The 26720-nt window shown below is 35.1% G+C and overlaps 1 long non-coding RNA gene across 1 annotated transcript; it reads right to left on the reverse strand.

The window, feature by feature from the left end:
- On the reverse strand, window positions 1–26391 carry LOC104849125. The gene is made up of 3 exons (XR_776652.2): window positions 26273–26391; window positions 487–639; window positions 1–214 (listed from the first exon to the last, which is right to left on the reverse strand). It is a non-coding gene; the product is annotated as an uncharacterized LOC104849125 (long non-coding RNA).
- Between the last annotated feature and the right edge of the window lie 329 nt (window positions 26392–26720).

Genomic DNA, 26720 nt, shown 5'->3' on the forward strand with positions numbered 1-26720 from the left:
ACTACAATGAAAACACAAACAAAACTCTGCACAGAGGTAGCCTTTGCTTCAATCACCACCCCTAAGGCAGTCTTCACACACGACAGCAGCGTGTTCCATACACAAGTGACAGCACGTGTGCTTAGGTGTCCTTTCCTGTCTGGCAGGCTGTACTTGTCACTTCTCTCGTCCTCCTCTTTTGTCAGGAGCTTCCTCTTATACTCACTGCCCTTAGCTGGAAAATAAAATATCCATAAAATAAATTATCAAATATATGATGAATGTTTAGAATAAGCAACACCATTTTCAATGTTTTCTGGTCTCACATGCTGCATACAAGTACATCTTAGCTAATAATATTCTTAGAAGCCAGGAGCCATGAGTACATCAGAAATATATTATTAGAAATTTGCCAACTTTTAAAGTCCCTAAATTATATTTACTGGCACGTAGTCAATAAAAGATAGCAATGAAATTTCCCCCACCCTCTGTCTCCCTCTATCTCACCATTTAAAATGCAAGGACGTTGCTTCCTTCCTTTCTTTTCTTCCTTTCACTTTTTCCTTCTTTCCTCCCTTCTAAGTCACCTCCCTTCTCCCCTCTCCCTTCAGTTGTTCTTCTCTTGCTGTCTCTCTTATTTTAAAGATGAATCTAGAAAAACTAAATAAAAGCAGAGAGCATATAATGCATATAAATTACGATATTAAGCAAGAGGTGAAATTGTCCATTTATAAAAAATTTACATGCTATTTTCTTAGATTAAAAAGTCATGAAAAATCTATGGTGGTTGAGATTTAATATTAGCATCTGTGACCTGGGTTTTCATTTTGTAAAATCATGGGGTGAAAATAGTTCAATAAACTTTTGTGAGAATAAAATGGTATAACGTAAATAAGACACCTAGGAGAGTGAAGATACAATTTTGTTGTGGGAGCACTACTAGTTGTTCAGCTGATGTTCTTTAACCCATTCCAGTGAAGGAAAAGTCAAAGGTTTATTTATTTTTTTCTTTTTTTGGTAGTACTTGGGATCAAACTCAGGACCTTGCACTTTCAAGGTAGTTTGGTGCCACCAAGCTAAATCCCTGGTTTATTTTAAATGGCTCTAACATTAAGTACAAACTTGCTTTAGTAGAAATTTTAGGGAGAAAAATTTAGGCTTAGTAAGTAAAAGAACATTTAGTAGTTAAATGTAGATAAAAGTTAAATGAAATTGACTAAGAAATAGTGATTTCCCTGTTTATACTGAAACAGAGGCAAGCTAGCAATTCATGCTTTCTAAAATGCAAGCTCATGGTTTACATGCAGATGTTGATTGGATCTATCTTAAAACTTAAAATAGATCCCATTAAAATACATATATTCAAAGAAAATAAAATACCCAAAGCCAGGCTCTTAGTTTCTTAGAGAACACTTGACAAACTCAACAAAAATATTGTGAAATATAGGTATATCAAAATCCTTAAATAAATCAAATATATTGTTTTCAAATAATGGTAAATAAAGTTTATATTTCTCTGTATTTATAACAACTCAGATGAAATTGTACCCACCCTCCTTACCATAGAAAATAAGAGTAAAAGAAAAAGGTAGAAAAATAGCACGTTCTACAGCAACAAAGTGGTGATTGGGATTATTTGTTTTAAATATTTCTTGTGCAGTTAAACATGCCTAGGAGCCCCAGTGATGAAATTAAAACTCAAGCTTTACTGGAGCACTCATTTGTTTATAATTCATCAAGTTTCTTGGTACATTTTAGGTATACAATATGATGACATTCACCATTGGGAATTTGTACCTTTACATGATATATCTTGGTTCTTAGGTTTTTCTCATTCCCCTGCCCTCCCTTCAACCCCTCTGCCAATCCAAAGAGGAAGGTGGAGTGCTCATTTTTGAAATAAACTCAAGTACATTATATGTTTCTTCTTTGGTCGCTAAAGGGAGAAATTTTGAAAAGCATTTCTGCTGAATTCAGTTACTAAAACATGGTTTACTTTGATATCAGTAAGCATCAGGAAGCTAGTGGTTGAAATTTTTCCTTGCAGAAGTTTGTGACCTGAAGCCACTGGAAATCTGTAATTTATCTCTACTCCAGGCATAGTAGAAGGATTTTTCAAATTCAAACAATATAATAACAATGACAACAAAAATAATGCACCGATACTTACAATAATGTATTGCTACTTAATGAAAACATTCTGAAGTACCTAAGACCATTAGTTGTAATATATTTCACACACAAAAGCAAAATCTGTTGCTCCAGTGATTCTTTATCCTTTAAATTTTATCTTATAATTATGCAGGTGCAATACAAAGAAGAAAACAGACTCCCTCCCAAATAATTCTAAAATTGCATATCATTGTGTAGTACAAAATGCATGGAAACAAGAAGAAAAGAAATGACATTTGGTCCTCAGACCTTTCAAAAGCCAATGCACTGAAAATCGGGCACATTGAACTTTAACTTATGAAGCTACTTCCCAAACAAACAATATTTAGTAAATTTTCTTTGTGTAAGATATTTTGAATGGTGTCATGGTAGATTGGTAGATATGCTGCAATGCTTTCTGTTAATGTTTATTAAAAAAATTGAAATGTTAAGTTCTGTTAGATACATTGCTTCTACTGAGGTTAAATCCAGTATAAAACAGACATTATTATTCTTATATTGTTAATTAGAAAGCTGAGGCTTATGGAGAGTATTTTACCAGATCTTCATTTAGTAACTACTAGAAGTTTTCTTATTTTTCTAAAAGTAAACTTAGCTATGTGTTGTAGTCAGTGGTTTAAGAGAATAGATTTAATACAGGATATATAACTTATAGGATGATTTCATAATATGCTCCCCAATAGTAAAATGTAGAAGAATACAAAAGAGCTCTCCACAAGCTAGAGACCCAAAGAATCCAGTCAAGGTCCTGAATCCCAGGAAAAGTTCCTGCATGAGTCCAGTCAGAGGTCAAGAGCCAAGGTAGTGTCCTCCACAAGTCCATATCAAGGATCTGCACGGGGAAGGCCCAAAGGCCAGTGGTGGAAGCTAGAAGGCCTGCACTGATGGGGTGAAAAATCTGTACCAGAAGGCTGAAGGATCTGCACTGGAGTCAGGAAATGATCAAGGTGAAGACCAGAGCTCTCCCCAGAAGACAACAATAGCCATCTCCAGTGACAACGAGGACCCGAGCTGCTCCTGGGAAAAAAGAAAACAGCTCAAGATGGAGAGGGGAGGAGTGGGTGAAAGGAGGGCAGGGACAAGGGGAAAAAATGAGAACCAAGACCTGTCATATAGAGGTACAAGATCCCGATGAATGTAACTGTAGTGTATCCCTAAAATGTACCAATAAATTAAATTAAAGCTGAAAAACAAAACAAAACAACAACAACAAAAATACAGCTCCTTTCAAGAAGACCAGCCACAACAAATTCCTCCGGGACATCAGCAGCATGCCATCTTCTCTATTTTACCTCCCATTTTCCTTGTATGGCATTGCAAACAATCCTCCACCCCCAGACCAAAGCTGACTCAGTTCGGCTGGGCATTCTCATTTAAAATGACCATTTGTTAATCCACCACACTGTGCCTTCTTTTAAACTTAGAATTTTTAATCACCAAATAATTCAAAAAGTTCTATGAAAAAAAGCCTGTGATGATTGTTGTATGACCATTTTGAACAGTGTTAGACTACAGGAAAGCAATAACTGAACTTGGTTGAGTCAGGAAATATTTATGGAAAATGAAACACAGTATTATTTCTTTGAATCATGATAATTACTTAAATAAGTGGAGGGGATACCATTAAGCCTGGTTTGTCAGCTTTATGGAATTTAAACAATGACTAGTAGATCAGTAAAGAATTCCCCCGGGTGTGTTTGAAAGGGTCATGGAGGAGTGATCTTGTGAAGTAGACATAGTTCCTTGCCTGGTCCTCTCTGACACTTCCCTTGTTCTAAGTCCTGGCCTACCTGAAAAAAAAACAGCTATGCACTATGGCTCTACCACACCTTCTACCACAGTGTCTCTGCTTTGAAGCCATCAAGAACTGAAACCTTGAGCAAATTAAACCTCGGTTCCTTTAAGTTGTTAGAACTTGGTGTTGTGTCTCCACAATGACTGAGCTAATACAGCATGGGTGAATTTGTTAGAATTTGTAAAACTTACTGGAATGCAAATATATATTAAAATAATTGTTTGCTAGTTTAATGACAAAATTATTGTAAACATGGAAGTGAGTGGAAAATTTTAGGATTTTTTTGTCAAATGGCAGAACAATTTAAATGGTTTTCAGCAAAAAGCACCTCCTCTTCTCAAATGGAGAAATTAAGTATCATTAGACTTGCTTCTCTTAGGTTTTTATTTTATCTGGAAATGATTTTGTGTGTGGTACAAAGTAAAATTACACATTTATTTTTCTCATATCATAATATTTACTATAATTAGTTATTATTTTGATATTGATAATAATTAATACACATTAAGCTTATTTGTGTCAGTTTCTCATTTAAATATATTATGCATTTTAACTCCTAAGTCCACAAAAATATCTGAGAAAATTTTGATATTATTATCCTCAATTTCTAGAAGTAGAAACTGAGACACACATGCAAACTCATTGCACAAAAATAACAAAGCCCATAAATGCCACATCTGAGGTTGGGATGTAGGCATCTGACTCCAGATTTGTGTCTTTAAATATTATAACACTGCTTTTTAAGTTGTATAAGCCCACAATTCATTATTTTATTTTAAAAGCTTTCCCTGAAAGTGCCTATATAATATAAACTCAGTAATCAATGAAGCACATATTAAATTATAATAATGAAAGTCTATTTCTGAGCTCCCTTTTCTGTTCCACTGATTTTTTAAATTTCTGAACCAGCATAACTCTGTTTTAATTTCTGTAGCATTATGACAAATCTTATAATTAAGAAAAGTTCCTTAACTTCATTGTCTTTACATTTCCTCCTTTGTTAGTCTTGGTGGTTTGTATTTCCAGATAAGCTTTAGAAAACTTTCTAAACTGTCAATGGAGAAAAATCTTTAAATGGGATTTTTTTTTTCTTTTTTTTTGGTATCAGGGATCAAACTTGGGTCCTTGTACTTGCGAGGCAGGTGCTGGAACACTGAGCTAAATCCCAGGCCCTAATGGGATTTTTTTTCTCTCATTAAGTTTATTAATACATGTTAGGGATACAGTAAAGTTGCATTCATCATTGGGCTCTTGTACCTTTACATGACAGGTCTTGATTTTCATTTTTTCCCCTTGTCCCTGCCCTCCCTTCACCCCCCCTTCCCTATTTACAAATACTTGTTTGACACTTCATATTAGTTTTATTATAGGGGACAGACTTGAGGGTGTTTAAATAAGAAATGGCTGCGGCCAGAAAGAACAGCGGGGCTTCATCCTTTTGGCTTCTTTGTGGAGAGGGGAAGACCAAGGAAACATCAGCGCAGTGGCCTTGGGACGCCCTTCAGCACCTAGGGTGCCTGGCACACAGTAGGTTCTCAGTATCTGTCAGCTGACTGTGGGCCGTGGTGGCGGCGATGGATGACAGAGGCTCCCTTTGGGAATCATGTAAGGAACAGCATCTTGGATCCTATCCGCAGCAGTTCTTGGTTCCAGAGTAGGGATTTTCCTCCTCTCACTACACTCGCCCTGTTTTCTACGAGAGGAACTGGGCCTCCTCTCAGCACCTAAACTCTTTCCAGCGCAGCAGTTTTTCTGAGGACACCTTTTCTGGTAGGCAAACACCGATTTCCGGAGGGAAATGTAGCTGAGGACCCCTCCCTTTGGGGGCTGGACTTGAGTCTGGAGGGCCTTCCAGATTACCCTTCTGTCGTTTGGTGGGTAATTTTAATCAATTCATTCTTCAATCAGCAATAGTGGAGTTGATGAATTTACAGACGGGTACAGTCAACCTTTTCAGCACCAGTAACTAGTTTCATAGAAGACATTTTTATCCATTTAGTGGTATAAGGGGAAAGGGATGGCTTTGGGGTTAGTCTCATGAGGAACATGCAACCTCCAGCCTTTTTATGTGGAATTAGTAGGGCTCCTGTGCCTATGAGAATCGAATGCTGCAACTGATCTTACAGCAGAAAGAGGTCAGGCAACAATTCCAGCAGTCCTGAGTATCTAGATTTGCTGCTCACTTCCTGCTTTGCAGCCAGTTAAGAACAAACTATGAACTAGTATGAGTCTGTGGCTTTAGCACCGGGAACTTCTGATGACAAGACCCTCCATTCGTGCATTTGCACCTTCTTCTTTGATAATGACTTTTCCCTTGACAAATATTTATGAGATTATTTGAGGAAAGCTGCACCTGCAATGACGTGCCCTGTATTTGTTTGTGTGAAGCATTCAGAACTGCCTTGTTAGACTGAAACTTTTATGTGATCTTGGTTTTGAGGTGTGTTAGAATTTTCTTCTGATTATTGTTTTTGAAGGAATTCTTCTTTCACTTGTGCTAAAATGAGAAAATAAACTGGGTGTGGTGGTGCATCCCTGTAATCCCAGAACTTGGGACACTATGGTAGGGGAATCTCTTATGGTTCAAGGCCAGCCTGGGCTACACAGTGAGTTCAAAGACAGCTGCAAGTACATGGCTAGACCCTGAATCAAAAATACATACGTACGTACACACATACATACGTATATATATAAATTAAAAAAACATTACTGTAATCTTTTGAGATGGGGCAGCATTAAAGGTTTTAGACTTTGTTCTCATTTTCAAGGAGGTTGCAGCCGTGTGAGATTGTATGGTATGAAAAGGTTTATGAAACCAATTGGGACAGGCTTTGAAAGTGTTTTCTCATACCTTGATATACATCATGTCTAGGAAACTAAAGCTTGTCAAGTTTGTTACTTCTGTTGTTAAAACTCGCAAAAGAAAGCTTCCTCTTTGTTTTTCACAGTTCCTTTGAGTAGAAGAGCTAATTTATCAATGCATTTAAATGTTTTTACAAGTTTACATAATTTTATTTAGGGCATTGTATTGTTTTCTGAATATCTACTAACCTATTTCATTATAAATATAACTCGATTTTTATTTATTGAATGATTTTCAGTTAAAATTAACTGTCCTTTTGAATATCTGTGATATTATAATGTAATTTGAAATATAAATTTGGTCTCTGTGTCCTCTTATACAAAACTCCTCAAATCCTTGTTGGACAGGGCACAAGAAAAATATTGTTTCTTTGATCCCAGTTCTAACACAGAGCTCTTGAGAACTTCACAATTGAGTGCGGACAGCATCTGCTACACAGCTCCTAAACACTTGGCATTTGCTCTTTAGTGGAGGATCGTTTTTTTCCCCTGAGGACCCTCTTCCTGGGCACACGCCTTGCCTCAGGATGAAGTGGGGACGGGAACTGTCAACTCCATTTCAAGGGGAGCAACGGTACAAAGGCTGAATTGGTTACCAGGGGCTGAAGATATGATCGCTTTTGCTTATATGATAAAGCCGTTATACAAACTGAAGCCAGCAAATTTCAGGTAATTTCTGGATTGTAGCACATCAGAGAACGCATGGAAACTCCATTCCTCTCCTCTTATACCTTGTCCTGTGCTTTTTTCTCTCAAGCTGTTTCTGTGTATTTTTTTCAATATGCTTTATGAAAAAGGCTAAATATTTTCTTATATTCCGAATGAGACAGGTAGTCATGTGAGGAGAAGATGTCTTATTAACCCTGATTTGTGTTTGGCCAATTAGAAATATAGGAGACAGTGTGTCACTCTCATTTTTTTTTTCTAAAGAAGGGGAAATATTTATCAGAGTGGCCTTTCACCCTAACACTCTCTAGGTGGGTAGTGTCTGAATGGACTTAAATTATTCAACACTGAATTGGTTGACAAAACGAGTATCAGAGGAGTTATTCTGTGTAATGGTATGAGAATGAAAGACTTTTATTTTCAATGTTATAATTTTTCCTAATATTTATGAACCTATGTATATAAGATCTTATCAGGTTATCTAAAATATATATCTATATCTCTGACATCACAATTTATGCTCCCTAGAAACATGCTTAAGTCCTCACAAATTGTAGATGATACTGTTTAATGTTAAAGATTGTGAACAGTTAGAAACATATGTAGGGGGAGGAACTAACTTGCAGTATGAAAAAAGTAGTATGTGGAGTATGAAACATAGCTAAGAAGGGAATTTCAACCAGAAAATTACTAATTACTAATTAAATGACTCTAATGAATTGAGAGGAAAAAGTGAATTTTTATTTTAAAAAGTAAACAAAAGTAAAGACTTTTCTGCTTTTAACACTTCAAAAGTATAAAAATAAGTTTAACCACTTACAGATCAGAAATTAATTTTCAAGTTAACTGAAAATTACCCACTTCCTTAAAACTTAAAAAGAGATTGGTATGATTACCGAGTTGAAAAAGAAGACAATATTCAAAGATTTAGAAATGTAGGCAAAGCTGCATATACTTCAAATCTGATGCTAAAGAACTTAATTAAAATATATTTTTTTGCCAGCTGTTTACAGATTTTGTAAATTAAAGCAAATGAGTTTTAAAAGGCATGTGGCAGATGGAGAATAACTCATATTTCCTACAGTGTTAATGAAGTTTAATTATAGTAAGTTAGATATGAAAGGAAATACTGCCATAAGACTTATAATGAGTCAGGCATGGTGGCGCATGCCTTTAATCCCAGCACTCGGGAGGCTGAGGCGGGAGGATCACTGTGAGTTCCAGACCAGCCTGGGCTACATAGTGAGTTCCAGGTCAGTCTGAACTACATAGTGAGACCCTGTCTCAAAAAAACAAAAACAAAACAAAACAACAACAACAAAAAACTTATAACGATTTTGTCGGGCCAGCTGCTGTCACAAGCGACTAGTCATCTGGTCATATTTGGGCATATTTCTTATATTTATTACTGTATCGTGTAATAAAATACTGATGTGTATTAAACGTAATAGATGCCACTTATAGATTCCAATTCTAATATGATACTATGTAGCTACTATAATTGTAAAAAAATATATGAATGGTCTCATGGAAAATATTTTAAAATTAACAACAGTAGATACCATTTGAAAAAGTTTAAAAACTTGGGAGCATAAAAAAAATTCCTTTTATTTTTTGATTCAATGTGTTTTAAGTCATTTTTAATGTTCAATCATTTTAGAAATGAAGGGTGTTATTACATGATAAGTAGAAGCTAACCATTAATAATACTGATAAATCCAGACTCAAATCATTTATCATTTATACTTTGAAGTTACCTTCACAAATGCAGTGTCTTCTAATTGAAAATATAAAATATAAATATTACAAATATAAAATGCCCTCCAGTGAAAGATGATGACCTCTTGAATTCTATATAGTACATCAACCAAATGGATAAAATATATTTATCAGGGGAGTACTGTACTAAAATGAGAACTAGTATTATTGAAGCCCTCTACATTTATTAATATTAAAATATAGTACTAGAATGCCTATATGTGATATTTAAATAGAGAACTCTTCTTTACCTTAAATACTGAAAAAAACAGATGTAATCCAAGTTTGATCCCATATTCCACTATGGTTAGGTATTCAAAATGGGATCTTCAGAATTCCATTTATTTAAATTCCCTCTTGTGCAAAATTTAAAATAACCTCTGTTAACTTGGAAAACATCCAGAAATTTCAGTTTTAATTAACAATATATTAGATGCAAGTGCAAAAGTATTTGCACATTTATTTTTCATAGTCTAATAGGAGTTGTAATAAAATCTGGCTGATCCTGCAAGTGAACTAACTATAGGCCAGTAGGTCCTGCACAAAGGGATCCCTACAACGCAGTCATCTGTGCCCGACGCACTGTTAGTTTACATTAAGAAGGGACATTAGTACTTTGAAATGGATTTAAATAACACTCTCTTGTTAATTTCTATTGCAGAAATTAGAACAAATTTTATACCACGTAATATGAAATGAAATACACATTTGCTGTGCTCCCATACAGAATATTTAAATTTTCCTGTGAATCCGTACCATCGGATGAGAAGACATTTGATTTTAAATCAAATTTAAAATCAAAATTATCATTATTTATTTATTGCTGATACATTAATAATGTCTCAATCTGATAACTCAGCTAAGGATGAATTACAAGTACTCATAATTTATGTAACTGGCAGAGGAGAATACTTATATTACTAAATATATTAATTAACATGAGTAAAGTACAGAATCAAGGACAAAGAGTAGATTTTTATTTTATTTGGGTGAGAACAAATAAAGACATTCCTCAGTCAACAAAAATAATAATTATTGGGCCGGGGATTTAGCTCAGCAGTTTGGTGGGCTGCCTTGCAAACTCAAGGACCCTAGTTCAATCCCCGGTACCCCAAAAAATAAAATAATAATAATTATTATTATTATTTATTTATTTCAAGTTCTAAAATTTAAAAAAGTTGGAAAGATTGATCTGATCTTTTTTTTTTTCTGGTGAAACAGTGCATGATATGTAAGTATTATCTTAGTTTCTAGCTACAAAGTTGTAGAAATATCTGAATTTGAACAGCAACTGAAACCATGCCATACCAGACTGGTTTAAGCTTCAGAGAGCACTGATCTTTTGGTAACTCTAGCAATTAGATTTTATTTATTTATTCATTGGGGGGAGTACCGGGATTGAACTCGGGTCCTTGCGCTTGCAAGGCAGGCCACTGAACCGCTGAGCTAAATCCCAGGCCCAACAATTAGATTTTAATTTGACCCCAATTATCTCTACTCCTTGGTATTGATGCTCTTGTGTAATCTCTGTACTTTGAGAGTAAGCTGCCTAGTGACTTTCTGTTTATCAGTAGAATCCAAACTCTGTTTTGGGATACCAGATTTCCCAGTCATCTACATATGATGTTACTTTGCAAACAGAATTTCTTTCTGGCTTTAATGAAGTTGGTAGCCATGTCAATGAGGCTATGTGGCAAAGAAATGAGGGAGTCTCTGGTTAGCATCATGAAGGAACCCAGATCCTCCTTCAAACACCTCAGAGAAAAGTGAATCGTACTGAAGATAATATGAACATCTAAACTTCAGTTATTAGCCTGACTGATCAGTATCATGATGACAGATACCAGAAGCTAAAGGAGAGAAGTCACCGAAGGAACACTCAGATTCCTGACCCACATAAAATGTGAGAAAATGAGTGCGTGTTGTTTTATACATTTGTGAGATCTTGTTACATAGCAATATATAAATAACATAAGACTTTATTTGGCCTGTGATGTTTCAATGTTTTTAGAAGTGTCAGCAGTATTCAATATAAATTCAGTATCAGCTAGGGGAAAAAGTGACTGATCTTATCAGCTACTTGGAAATCAACCTCTTAGCTACATTAAAGGACCAATTATTGAGATATTTATGCAATATAAAAGAAGTTAGGCAAGGAATCACTTTACTAACCTCACTACCAAAATGTGTTCAGTCTCCTTTTTTGTATCTCTCCATGGATCAATTGAAAAAGAATTTAAAAATTGCATACCAGTGGCAAAGGCTGGGCCTTTATTCCTTCTAACCATTTTTATTACATTTTTAAAATCAAAACTAATGTTTTTTCGTGAGGCACATGTAGAATTTATTCTCTTTTGAAATTTCTGGCTGGTATAGTCATTCCTGGGTACTTCTTTCTGGATTAACCACTGTCCACCCAGAATCAGACCCTCTTCACACATTACTTAGGAGCACACCTGAGTCCTCTCAGCAAACACCTGGAGATGTAGTCAAAAGCCCTGCCACAAGTAATAGATATGAGCTTCTCCCTAGAGAAGTTCCAGGGAGTTAGAGGTTACCATTATGGCATTAAGAACAAAGGCCTGACATCGCTCCCCAGTACAGAAACAAACACACAAAGGCAAAACTAATAGCAAAACTATTTTATCATGATGCAAAATGAATGAAAATCCATCCCAAAGTGGACTACACCATAACATCAGAATAACAATAAAAAGGAGAGGTATATAACATTAACATACTAAAAGATAAAAATCATATAGTAATCTAACAGATAGAAAATAAAAAAAAAAAACGACTAAATTTAATACCTTTCCAAGATACATACTTTGACTAGATTAGGTATAGACTGTGTCACAGCGGGGTTCTAAGATATCCCCTAATCAGCTGGTGGTATGAAGGCTTGGTGGCTGATAGGATTTGGGGAGGTGATTGGATGATAATGACTCTCAACTTCTAATTTAGTGATATTATGGAGAGGTAATAGAAATGGGAGGTGGGGATTAATACAATAGAGTGGGTCACGCAACTTTAGGGACTGTATTTGTCTCCAGGACACTTCTGACTGGGCTGTCTCCTTCTATTTCTGTTTCTTGGGACAGTGAGAAAAGCAGTTTTGTCCACCACACTACTCTATCATGATGCTCTGCCTCAGCGTGGGCCCATAGCAACTGGACCAGCTAGCTGTGGACTGATGAATCCACTTTGAAACGATGAGTCCAAAATATTTCCCTGCTCTAAGCTGTCTTTTTCAATATTTTGCTACAGCAACACCAACCTGACCAATACACAAAAATGTGTATAAATACAATAAAGGTCATATATGACAAGCATGAAATTCACATACTCAATGGAAAAAGTTCAGAGCTTTTCTTCTGAGAGCAGATATAAGACAAATATTCATTCTTACACTGCTTTTTAGCAAAGCAGTTGGGAAAATTCTAGCCAGAACAATTAAGCAAGAGAAATAAATAAAAGACATTCTAATAGAAAATAGTAAAAAATGTTACTGACAACATGATTTACAGTTCAATACAATCTCAATCAGAATTCCAATATATTTTTTCAATGAAATGTAAAAAAAAATCCTTACATTCAGATGGAATCCTAATGCTCTGACGAAACCTGAAATCATAGTCTTCCCTGATTTCAAACTGTATTGCAAAGCTAACATACAAATATTAGAGCTCTAACACAATTTAAAGACATATAGAACAACGCAGAATAAAGCTGATAAATAAACTCAGATATTTGGTAAAGTCAAGAACATAGAATATAGTAAGAGCAATCTGTTTAATAAATGATGTTTGGAAACTAAAGTATCTATATCCAGAATACTTGAATTCGATCTTTATTCTATAATATATACAACACTTAGCTCAATATGGAACAAACACTTGGATATATGAGATTTGAAATGTAAAACTACTAAAAGAAAGCTTATGGGAAAATCTCCATGTCAATGATCTACTAATGATTCTTTAGATATGACTCTGAAAATAATAGGCCACAAAAATTAAAAAGTAAAGAAAGTTTTCAATAGGATTTTGTTAAACTACAAGGTTTCTACAGAGAAGAGAAATGAATAATAAAGTGAAAAGACAACTGACAAAATGGGAGCAGATACTTGCAAATAACATATCTGCTATGGGGCTAATATCCACAAAATATACGAAACTCACACAATGCCAAAACAAGAAAATTCCAATTAATAAAAATGGTTAAATTATCTGAAGAAAACACTTCAAAATACACATATATGATGAATAGCTACAGATTTACAACATGGTAACACCGTAATAATTATCATGCGAAGGAGAATCTCACCCCTCGACACTGCCTTATACCCAATGAAATTGTTTCTATCAAAAAGATAAAAGATAAGTGATGAAGGGGACAAAGAGTAAAGAAAACTGGACGAAAGGAATCATTGATGATATGGAAGGTAACCTAGCATGGAGATTATGGAAACAGTGTGGGATTGCTTCTAAAAACACTTGAGAGAACTGTTTTATGATCTAATAACCCTTATCCTGCATTTATATGCAAATAAAGAAAATCGATATGTTGAGGGATCTTGCACTCCCATTTCTTTGCTTCATCATTCATAGAAATGACTGCTACCAATTAGTTAATGAATAGATAAAGAAAAAATAATTTATGTATAAAGTAGAGTACTAGTCAGTCTTTCCAAATAGGAAAATCCTATCATTTTCAGCTACATTTATCATATTTTTCCTAGAGGAAATAACCCAGGCACATAAAGACAAATATAACATGAGCTCACTTACATGTGGAATTTAATAAAGTTGAATTCTTTGAAGTAGAAAGTAGACTGGTGGTTAGCAGAACCAGTGGGCGGGGGAGTAAGAAGGAGTTGTTAAATAAAGGTTACAAGCTTAGCTAGAGTGTTGAGATGTGGCTCGATGTTATAAGATTTGCCTGGTAAGCATGAGGACATTGTTAGTATCCCCAGAACTACACACAGACACAGACACAGACACAGACACACACACACACACACACACACACACACGCACACGCACGCACAAAAACTTTCAATAGTGTTTTTTTCTAGCTTCACAGATCAGAAACAAAATACTCTATAACCGCAGTACAACTTAATGAGGTGAGTATTAATTTTGACTCGTGGTGTCTGAGATTTCATTGCATGGACAACTGCCCCAAAGGTGGCAATAGCCTAGCAGAAAAGACAAGCAGAGGAAGGGTGCTAGTGCTCTGCTAACAGGAAGAAAAGAAAACAGGAAAAGCCAGGGGGCGAGATGCGCCCTCCAAAGGCAATTTACAGTTCTGCCCAGCTCTACCTGGGCTTCACCTCCTATCAGTTTTGGCTTTGAACTCATCAATGGTCTGATCCACTGAAGGATGGCACCCCTGTGATCCAGTCATGTTCCAAATACATAAGTCCTTGGGGGGACATTTTAGATTAAACCTATGCAAATAGCTTTTGACATCTACTGCCCAGCAGAGTGACTAGAGTCAATAATAACATACTACTTGTTTAAAAATAATTAAGTAAATTTCAAACGTCAGATTTGTTTTTATTAAATCATGCCATATTGTTAACTCATATCAAAACATCACACTGTACCTCATGAAGACATAAATTTTGTGTGTGTCAGTAAAATCATAAGAAATGTATTATCGCTAGGGACCATGGAGGATGAAGTTGGAAACAGCCTTGGAACTTGCTCTGGTGAACACCACAGACATTTCCTAGGGATCACAGAGGACTCAGTGCTGTGGACTTTGTGTTCAGCACTACCTTCACCTGCTACAGCCTCACTGTGGAGTGGCTGCTTTAACTCAGGTGACCTAGGGACCAGAGGCCTAGGTGAGATGGAGACAGAATGACTCTGTGAGTGTTTTTGGGCTCTGGGTGGAGCATGAACAAGACGGAGGCAGAGCACACACATTTTGAAATGTAGCTGTCACTGTACTGGGTTGGAGGTCAATCTACCCCTCCTTTTTTCACCCAGGGTTGCTGCTGCTGAGAAAGAGCAGACCTGTAAAGCATGTGCCCTATTTCTGTTCCCCATGCCAATTGCCTGTGTTTTGCCAAGAGTAGCAGATCTCCACTTGTCCAGGGGAAAAATTTGTTGAAGGGGTGTTGGAAACCGGCCTAACTGCAATCACGGAAAATAAAATGAAAAATAATTGAGCTCTCCGGAAGAGATGGATTCCAGAGTGGACTCCTGGGAATTTCACACTTGAACGTAGTGCTCTCTTCCTTGGGTGTGGATGAAGGACACTGCCCAGACGTGTGCTTCAGGTTAAGCCTTCAGGTTTAGTTTGCGGTTAACTGGCAGAGCTGGCCCTCTACATAGAGTCATGAGTTTCTGAAGGAAAAGGAGATAGAAATGGCAAAATACAACCCTGTCAAACCTATTGTGCTCTTCCTGTTCAAAAAAGAATTGCTGGTGTGGCACAACTGGTATCCCAGCGATCCAAGCAGTCAAAAGGGTTGCTTGAGTCCAGTACTTAGTGACCATCCTGGAACATAGTGAAATGACATCTTAAGGATATAAAAATTTTATTGTATATATGATCCTCAGTGCCAGCGGGTGTAAAATATGTATAGAGGATATTTTAGTTTCCATTTTTCTTAGAGACATCTCTGAGTATGAGTGCTGTTTTGTGTAAAACTTATGTTGCCAGCACACTTTTGTGGGTGTCAACTCTAAGTATCTTCTCCATGACCCAAGTTTGCAGCCAAGCAAGAGTAGAAAGATGACCTCCAGGAGGCATCCTGTTCTGGGTCATAGGCTCCAGCTTGGGAATCTGCCTGGACAGGAATCTACAGACTCAGTCTCTGGACTGCTTACTATCCATTTAGACTAGGAACAACAGGGTCATTGATACTTAGCCTTAAGAGTCTTGTATTCTGCTTATGACTGTCTCTCTTCCAATAGCAGGGTAAGATTTATGGCTTGGGAGAACCAGTCTTTTCCTTACACTTAACTTCAGTCTAGGTCCTTGTTGCCTAAATCTTATAGTTGTTCACGAAGAGAGTACACAAATAATAAACTAAGCAGAATATTGTAATTCCATCCAAAATATGTCTTGTAAGAAAAAATTTCCATATTTTCTCTCCAAGTAAGAACATAATTGCCAAAATGTAGGAAATATTAATAAATTGTGTTAGTGACCTAATTACATGATAACTTAATATTCTTCAATTTAAAGTTGAGTGTGTCTTTGGAGGTTAAGGAGTATATAACCTCAAGATAAAAGTTTATTACTGATAGTTTTATATTTCACAAAATTTTACAATTTGTTGGTTGACTTTTAGGAAGTTTAAAGCCACAAATGATAGCTTTCACATTCAGTAAAGTTTCATAAATGTGTTTAGCAGGAAAGAAAGTATGGCTGTGGTAATTTTCTTATGCATAGCCAAGAACAAGGGAATGAGACCACTTAGAACAGAGGGAGGTTTTCCCTTACTTGCTTATTTTTAAGTCTAAGAAGAGTCTTATACCTAATACTGAAATAACTCCACATAGTTCAGAGAATACACTTTAAAGACCAAAAAATGAGGAGGTATCTGTCCTTTATCTCCAGTATAGACTGCTGATTTTATTAAATACTGCTGATGTAATACTGCGAGGCAAATAACATAAATGACTCAAGGAATTACCGGAATAGAAAATTGACTTCGCTTCCACAAGTATTTTTATTTCTACTAGCTAGAATACTCTTTGGATTTTGAGTAATGGAACACAAATGAAGTCAGGTAAAGCAGAAAGGATGGAAAGTCCTATCCCAAGCTGGGGACAGGAGAACCCATTAAAAGAGGCCGGCAAACACCCCTGAGAAGGTGAGCGACGATGTCTGTCATCCCTCTCAGTGCCCACTTCAGAAGCGCAACAGAGATCACACAGAAAAAAAGAGCCTATCCAGAGCTCAAAATTTTATAATTAAACACCCAAGGACATGAGGAAGTATCATTTAAAAGGCATTTGGGAAAATTTTAATAAGTTAATTCTCTATATTATTATTAATTAGTAGTACATATTTGCAATACACACAATTTACAATCATCCTGGAGAGAGGGCACAAATAGGCACTGATTTCTCTTTTTATACCTTTCCCCTTCCTTCCATCCTGCCTTTCTCCCCCTCTGAATCTTCTTTCCTCATTTCTTCTTGGTAACATTATTAATCTCACACTTATGAAGCACAATGTTTATAGTCGTGGAGGTTATTAGGTTCCTGTACATGGCATATCTTTAACCTCTTTATTGTGATTGTATCAGTTTGGGATACACACCTGTTCTCTGACCCGGTGAGTGTGTCCATGGGTGGAGTGCAATCTCTCTGTCAGTAAACTCTTTCTGATCCTGTTATCACAGAAGTTTTTTTTTTTCCAAAATCATCCTTCCTCTTCTAATGAATTTCCAGAAGTTACATGTGGCAATTTTATTGGGATACTCATACAATTGGTAAATAAATATTATTCAAGGAATAATTAAATTATATCACATTTGCTTTTATTTATTCACTCATATTTTAGCATAGTTTAGTCATGCTGCCTCCAACTATCAATGGGTAATAGCAAAGAAAAGTTATTTCAAATTAACTTTATATGATGGTAGATTTCTGTGTGGAAACCTCTTTTATTCTTATGCTTTCTGCAAAATGATTTTACTGAAGCCTTTCTAAATTGCAGCTTATTCTCATCACATACCTTCCATCTGTATTACCAGCTTGTTTTCTTCCCCTTAGGATTACACATTGTATTATTAATAATAGGCACCAAGATTCCCATGGCATCTCATAGGATCAAATAAAGAAAAAAAGATAAAGTGAAATAACCCCCAGAGAAACAAAATATGTTTTGCTGTTTAACATTTCATCTTACAGAGTGTAGACAGGGAGGATAAATGAAAGTATGTAAGGGGATGTATTTGTTTTATGGTGTTTTTATCAATATTAACATTCAAACTTTAATTGTATTTGTTTCTTTATATATGCATAATTGAAATGCTTATACATATGTTGAATTTCATGGTATAAGGCTTGATTAGGAGTTTAATTTGCAAATGTATCTAGCAAGCATTCAAATAATCCCGGGGATACTGAAAAATTCTGTTTAACTATGTATTTTTTGTTTCCTGTATAGTAACTTTCCATAATGTAAAGTAAGTAAATAGATAAATAAAATGGAAAATGTCAGTGATTTGACATAGTACAGTTTTAATTCTCTCTCATTTAGCTGGGCAAATATGATTACTTCTGTCATGTGTGGGATGTTTCCTGTTTAAGAGCAGTCAAGGACCATGTTACTTTCAGATTGTGCCTCCACAAACCCTTCCAGACTCAGAAAGAGTAAGGAGACAACTTCCCAGTTAACTTAATGGAAATGGTCTTTATCATTTCTGTTCACATTTCCTTGGAGAAAAATTATTTTGCCATGAATGCAAAGCATCGAAGCATATGTCACTGCCAGCAGAAAAGCCACTTCCTGACAGCAGCTGTGTAAAGCAGAAGGGAAACACAGACTTTTGTTGTGTCATATCTACCATAAAAGTATTCGGGAATGTTGAAAAACAAATCTCACCTTGGACAAAGTTAATCTATGTCAGTTTTATAAGACATTCAGTGCTCACTAAATCTGAAATCTGACTTTAAATTCTCTATTTTAAGTTCAAACGCAATGAAAGTTGGATAATGTATTGCTCAGTTAAGATTTGCTTAGTTGTGTTTTGTTCTGATCTATAGACTATTACCAGTGCATAGATGTACATGACTGACACATTTATATTCCTTTTGTGCTTATCTATGACACACGGATATAGAATTTACTGAGAAAATGTACCATAAGGCAGAGCTACATTAATAAATTAAGTCAGTTAGTATACAGGCACTGCTTATAGGTTGTAGTGTATTAACCAAAGTTACAGAATTTGCAAATTATGTCGTGGATCACACAGTATAAAAGCAAGTTAGTTTGAATTTCATGCAGTTCTCATTAAAACTTCAAACACAGTAACATGTATTATATAGATCTTTGTTCAATTCTATATGAGCACATTTCCACTTATGCTTTATCATTTTAATATTCTGATCTGTTTTATGTACACTCATATCTGTGTGCTCTTTTATCTTGCCTCACCAGTGGTATCAGCTGTTGAGTGAATTCATTAAATATTATAACAGGACTTATTTTAGTAGGACTTATTTTACTTTGATTGAATTGCAACCCACTACAACAATGGCTTCCAAACTACAATATGGGAAGAGGTAAATCGAGTTCTAGGGACTGACAGAAAAACTTATTAAAAACACTAATTGGCAAGCTGAATCTTTCTGGCAAAACCACTTCACTAATCCACTAGCTAAGTGCATTATAAAATTGTGCCTGTATCGCAAGTAAATGAATGTTTACAGGAAGTCTTTTTTGCAATTCTGGATCATTTTCAGTTAACTGGATGTGGAACTGTTCATCCTATGAAACACTGTATTATTGGAATTTTACTTACAGTTCTCAAATGTACCTTATAGTCCAGTAGTACTGTATCTTGACTTAACTCTTCCTATTTTCATCTTCACCCTTCTCTCTTTTGTCACTGAAATATATCTATGATTTGGGTAATTTTATTATGTCAATTTTGTCTTGCTGCTTTTTATGTCTGTACTTACAAAAATGGTGTCTGCTGGACGGAGAGTTCTGTAAAGTCAATCTTTGTTTTCTTCTTTGTCACCTTTTACATTTGTTTTAGGGGGTGTCAACTATTTTCTAGGCCTTTGTAAACCTGTCTACTGGCTGACAGTATTTGGTTATCCATTTAGATGAACATACACCTTTCCTTTCAGTTTTGCGACTAGTATGTATTTGTGCATGTGTGTGTGTTTGTACGCAGTTATATTCTAAAATACAAGGGATACATTTTTTAGATTCAATTTTATTTGAAAATCTGATAGTAAAGATTTAAAAGCTTAAAACCTATTTTTAGTAAATCTGAAAGAGGCCAGGGATTTAGCTTAGGGGTGTTACCACCTACTTGCCTCTCAAGTGCACTCTCCTGAGTTCAATCCCTGGTACAAAAAAAAAAAAAAAATCTGAAAGGAATCTGGTCCTAGTTTCTTTTCACCTGTGAGATTTGAAATTACCATTTTAATTTTATGGGACATGATTTTTGATGTTTCCTAATTTTTCTTGAAATACAAATTCAAATTTGTATTCTTAAATACATATTAATTTATCTATATTTTAAAAAATTGACATTGATGTTTTATACTGTTTTCTAATTAAAATTTTACTCTCTCCTCTGTATTAGTGTCCATTTTTCTATATATGCTAAACAATCCTCTTATTTAAGAATTGTGTTGCTTTATAATTTCTATCCTCTTGCTATTCTCTTGAGCAATTACAATTTAAAAAAAAATTTTACATTTTCCTGGGCTATTCCCTCTCAGGCTTTGTTTTCATCTTGTTTAATCTTCTTTACCTTTCTCTTAAATCTCTCTGTTATTACCCTGGGCATTACACTTCATTATTTAACTAATAAGTTTATTACTTTCTTCATTATAGCTTCTTTGAATTTATTTTCACTAATTATATTTTGTTTATAATTTAATTTTGAAGGCCTTTACCATCAAACAGAAATTTTTTTTGCTCCATGTCATAAGTTCTGATTTTTTTCCTTTTCAATTCTAGCTATGTTATAATTGTAATATCACACACTTGACGATTTATACTCAAATTATGTCAACTTGATTGGTTTAAAGGACAACCAGGGAATTAATAAACAACAATTCTGTGTTTGTCCAGGAGGTGATTCAAAGTGTAATCATGGTTCAAAGCTGTGTAATCTCGTGGTCTGTGTCTGGCCCCTGCCCCTGTATCTCCAACTCTGTTCTCCAGCTCCAGGCTGCTGTGAATGCAGCAGCTTTGTTTCTCTGTGCCACTCCACCATGATGTTCCTTCCCTGGAGCTACGTAATCATGGAATGAATCCTCTGAAACCATGAGGCAACCGAACTATTTACTCCTTGAAGTTGTAGGTGTCAGGGATTGTGTTCCAAAGACAGGAAGTTGACCAATCCTGAGGATAACAGGCTTCTTGTGCTCAGGATTCCTCAGGGAATGTCTTCTATGAAACTAACATTCAGAAATTTTTCTCTAGCCCTCATCCATCACTCCACTGTACTCTGAATTTGTTAACTGGTCTTTGCACGGCATTCATTTATACACATTTTCTGATAATGAGAATTTAGTCTATACAATATCTGAAATCACTAAGAATTCTCTTTTCTTGTTTTACTCTACCCTACACAGCTCCATATCAGCAGTCCTGCTCATATGAGAACACTCTACCATTCTCCATTTTTTAAAGTTGATTAATGAATGATTTAGACTGTTAGCTACTAAAGAGATTTATAAGCTATTAGATTTTTGTTCACAAATGTAAATCTGAATCTGTACTATATAATGGATTTCTCAATATTAAAGTATAAGTCACAATGTAGTTATCTTTTCTTATATCAATTTTCTTTTATCCCAAGAGCTATATACTAATATATTTGTGCATGTATGTACATACCAGAGTAGATTATTTTTGAACAGAAATTTATTTTCTTAGTTCTAGAGGCTGTAAAGTCCAAAATCAAAGTGCTGGCATGATTAGCATCTGATGTCTCACTCCCTGCTTTCTATATTATGTCCAGTTGCTCTGTCCTCACATAGCAAAGAACAGAAAGTCTAAAGGGCCTAGCTAGTGTCCTTGAGGCATATTAGTTATACATAACAGTAGGCCTTGTTTGGGAATATTTGTATATGGCTATAACATATTTTGATCACTTCTACTCTCTCTTTATCCAGCTTGCCTTCTCCCAATTACCCTGATACCTTTCTTCTTCTCTATGTGTCCTTCAACAATTTCATGCTATTTCAATTATTCAATGTTATTATTTATGTACTTATTTACATACTTATTCTACACATGAGTAAAACATGAACTATTTGACATTATGAGTCTATTTTATGTCACTTAAGGTGGCCTACATAATGAAAGGAAACATTTGCCAGCTATTCTTCTGTCAAAGAACTAATGTTCAACATATTATGAGGAATTTATAATAATCGGCAGCAAAAACTCACAAATAATGGATTAATAAATGGGTAAATGAAGATATGTACAATTTCTCAGAAAATGGAGTAAAATTAGCCATTAAGTCTAGCTGTCCATTAATGGAAGAATGGATAAAGAAAATGGATTATGTAAGCACAGAATTTTTAAAAGAAGAATAAAATCATATAATTTGCAGGAACTCTTCAAAGACTATTAGTTCTACTTCTGGGCACTGTACCTTCATGATTTAATGACTTCCTAAAGAATAATCACCTCTTACCACTGTTACATTGGATTCTACATTCCTATATCTGAATTTTGAATGGTAATGCACATTTAAACCATTCTGGAGGATGGGGGAAATGTATACAAAAGAAAAGTAAATTAACATATTAGTTCACTGATCTGGAACTGTAAACAAAAAAATAATAATAAATGACTGAGAGAGGTAGCATCTTAAGGAGTCCGAGCCCATGGCTTCAGCTTTTAATTTTTATAACTACAGGAGAAGAACATTTAACAGGTCACCTGAAAATGTTAGTAGCTAAAAGTATAATGATGGCCTTTGCAAGTGACCATGAAAATTTATGAAGCTTATTTTTACTAATTTGGCCTGGTAGAAGAAAGAATTTGTGCAGAGGAAAATAAGTTCTCTGAAAAACATTTATAAATTGAAGACTAGATATATGTATGACAGCTTCAGCCCAGTTTTTAAGGCTGTTCTAAAGACTGAAATTTGGACTGCAAATATTAAATTCCAGATGGATCAAGAGACATCCTATATATGTTTCCCGTCATCCAGTGCTAGACTAGATGTCCTAAACTCAGATCCAAGGAACTGTGTTCTGCAGTTAGGTCATGGAGGAAACTGTAGAAGGGGCTGATTCCTCCCAGTCCTAACCCCAGGCACAACTGAAAAGTGGATATGATTAAATAAAGTTTCGATATCACTACACCATATTAATTATAGAATCACTGTGTAACATTCTATACTTCAATTTTTTACTACTTGATTAATGACCAAGAGCCAGCATGTGGTATAATACAATGTAAAGTCTGCATCATGAACTTTACTCCTTTATTGACTGATTTTGTAGAAATCTGTTTCTATCAGAGATATATTTTCTCTGGCTTAAAATTAGGGAAAAATAATTTTTATCTTTTTAAAATTCCTTTACTATTTATGTAAGAAAAATTCTTTCAGCTTATTTCTTAACAAAATATTTAGTTTTAGTTGTGGCTATGAAAGATAGTTTCACTAAAACTCTAGATTGAGTAGTTATTCCTTTATGATCTTTAGTATGTCATGCCATTGTTTGCTAACATTTATTATTTATTTGTTACAATGATATTCATTCATTCTAAGGAATTCTAACTGTACTTCTTTGTATCCTGGGTTTCATAGACATCTGAGTTGGTTTTTTTCATAAATTAAAAAGTTCTAAAATTCTCCCCTAAGATATTTTTAGTGCTGATTAATTATCTCATGTCTTGTTTTTGCCTGTGTTTATATGCCTAGTAGAGTATGTGGTATTGTCCCACAGTTTTAGGTTGTCTGTTCCCTTACTTTTACGTTTATGCTTGTTTTTAATTAAATTTTAGTTGTATTTTCATCTTTGCTCATTTTTTTCTCTATTAATAAGCCAAAAACAATGTATTTGTTGTATAGCACTTTTTAATTCAAGTATTTTGACTTGACTGTAAATTTCTTTAATTTCTTATGTCACACACTATTCCTCTTTCTCCAAGAGATTCCTTCATGCATTTATCTTAGGTATTTTAAGTCTATATATAATGACTGTGAAGTCTGTGTCCCTCTCAGTATCTTCCTTTCATGACTTTTCTTTCTTGATGATGTGCTCTGGGGTCCCGTTACTTTTGTGTCTTATAATTTTTTTAATTGAATGCCAGACATTTGGGTCAGATAATATTTGCAATTAAACTGGATTATATTTGTACACAGAAAAAATTGCAAGCCTCCTCTTGTGTCGAGCTAAATAGTTTTCAGGAAATGCAGTCTGTGTTGAAATAACTCTGATTATGATAATGTGATGACTGTGGTAATGATGATCTTTCTCGTTTCCCATTCAGCTCACCATATATGTCAAATTATTTGAATTCAGAACCAGAAGCTTGCACTTTGTAAAAATGTACTTTTCAAGCAATCTTTTCCTGCCTTCAGCTTTGTTCTATTTTTTTTTGGGGGGTGCAAATGGTATTTTTGCTTTTGTTGTTGTTGAGGATGTTCATTATCCTTTTAAGTTCGGTTTTAACTTTTCTTTTACATAATATCCATCACTGTGTTTATAGCAGAATGGTAGTGAATGCATAAAGTGCAGCACTTTGGCTAAAGGAACTATCTGTTATTTTTAAACAATTATATTTCCAATTATCTTTCTAATAAACTCAACAATGATAAACTCAACAATGTTTCCAATACAATATATTACTGTTGATAATAAATTACGTTGGAAATATATATACACACACACGCACATACACACACAGACAAGTACAGAGCCTCCACATAGTGTTGTAATGTTAGAGAAAGGCAAGGGCTCATGGAAAAGCAGAGTAAATCAGTGCTGATGACAAATTGCATTTGCTCATCTCTCTCACTTCCACTTCACTAAAGAAATGGAAGAGAATGAGGGCCAAAATTTCCTAGTTAACCTTTTTAACTTCCATTAGACTTTGACTCAATGCTACTACCCAGGGTCTCCCGGATAATTTAGATAATGTCTGTTTAATAATTACAGTGGAATTGGTTTTTTAATTTCCCAAATCTTCCATTACATGAAGGCGGCAAAATAGGAACCCTCCTGGGCACATTATAAAACAGTTAAATACTGGTGAAAGATATTTAAGTTAAAAAAGGGCCTAAACTAATAAAAAAAGATGATACATGAATCCAGAGTGACTAGAGTTTTCTCATTTTCAAATGTTAGTGACAAAGCCTTTTGCTGTTCTTGTATCAAATTTTGCTTCTGATTTTCTAGAACATGTATTTCTTCAGTAACTCGCAATTAGAGCAAATCCCTTTACTATCTGAGTATAACTGTCCTAATCTTGATTATATAAACATTTAATGATTTTTAATGGTTTTTAGACCCCCAATAAAAGATAACAGTCCACAAGGAGATACTTGGTTTCACATCGCTCAGTCTTTTTTGGCTCTTAGAGTCCTGCAAGCTGGTTTAACTGCAACTTGTAAATGAATGTCCAGGAGAAGCTAGAAAGCTGTTGTTAGAATATCTAGGTTTGCTTTTGGCGTCTATTCCCCTGTTGCTTTGTCATCCAGTGTTCCAAAGTCTGTATGACATTGATCTAGACTTTCCTAAATTAGTGCACTTTCCCTATATTAAGGTATTTTGCCTTTTGTGAATCAAAAGTTTTATATGTCAACATATTATCTAGAAACACAGCAGTAGAGAGGGCAAAGAAAACACTTAAAAACACCACAGATGAAATTCTCACAATAGTAAATGGACGAACAGGTTAGGTAAACATATTTAAAATACAGTAACATGAAATCAATGTAGTAACATCCAAGCAAAGGTGGCCAGATGTTCTACTTTGACATTAATTTGTTATTAAATTAAATACCCTTGTAAATGAATTGTCTCAAAATATTTGCCTTTTCTGGTTTATATTAAACTATTAAGTATGGTCCATGGAAAAGAATGTATTTGAAATAAAAGATGAATCACTCTATCCTACTTTATATTTTCATTTTTCACATGCTATTTACCTTGTGATCACCATGAAAATAAATAAATTCTAGAAGTAAAATGGCTCTTAAGAATAAATGAATGTTGTGTTTTATTTCTGATAGTAAAAAAATAAAATTATGTGTCTTTTCAAAACAAATCAGTTTCCATAATCATCAAACATATATTTTAACATTTTATTTATTTGATTTTTCTCTATAGAGCATTAATTACTTACATAGTTGAAAGGGGATTGTTGGGGCACGAGAGGACGGAAGGCCGAAGCGCTGACCCCGAGTCCCGGAATGCTGGTTCTCACAGGGGCACAGGTGTCCCGAAGGCGACGTGCTGGAGCCAAGTCCCTTGACCTACAAGCAACCCCCTAATCTCTTCTTTATTCCCGTTTCCGGTTTACACTCCCTTTTAGTCGTAAACAGATGTTGTTATATCTAGATGTTATGTCTTTAGTTTGAGCAATGTGTATCTGCTCGTGACTGCTGTTAATCACTGCCTGTTACTGCTGTTAATCATCAAACCACTGAGATCATGCCTGTGTGTGTGGCCTTGAAACTAGTGTGTAACACCCTGTGTCATAAATAAACTTTGCCATTAGCCATCAGCTTTTGGTCATTCATTGTGTCCGCGGTCGTCTCCCCGAGTCCCCTCCTCTGGAAGGACACCTCAAC

This window comes from Fukomys damarensis, unplaced genomic scaffold (genome assembly GCF_012274545.1).
Source record: "Fukomys damarensis isolate Sample0158 unplaced genomic scaffold, DMR_v1.0_HiC HiC_scaffold_1, whole genome shotgun sequence".
Taxonomy (NCBI): Eukaryota; Metazoa; Chordata; class Mammalia; order Rodentia; family Bathyergidae; genus Fukomys; species Fukomys damarensis.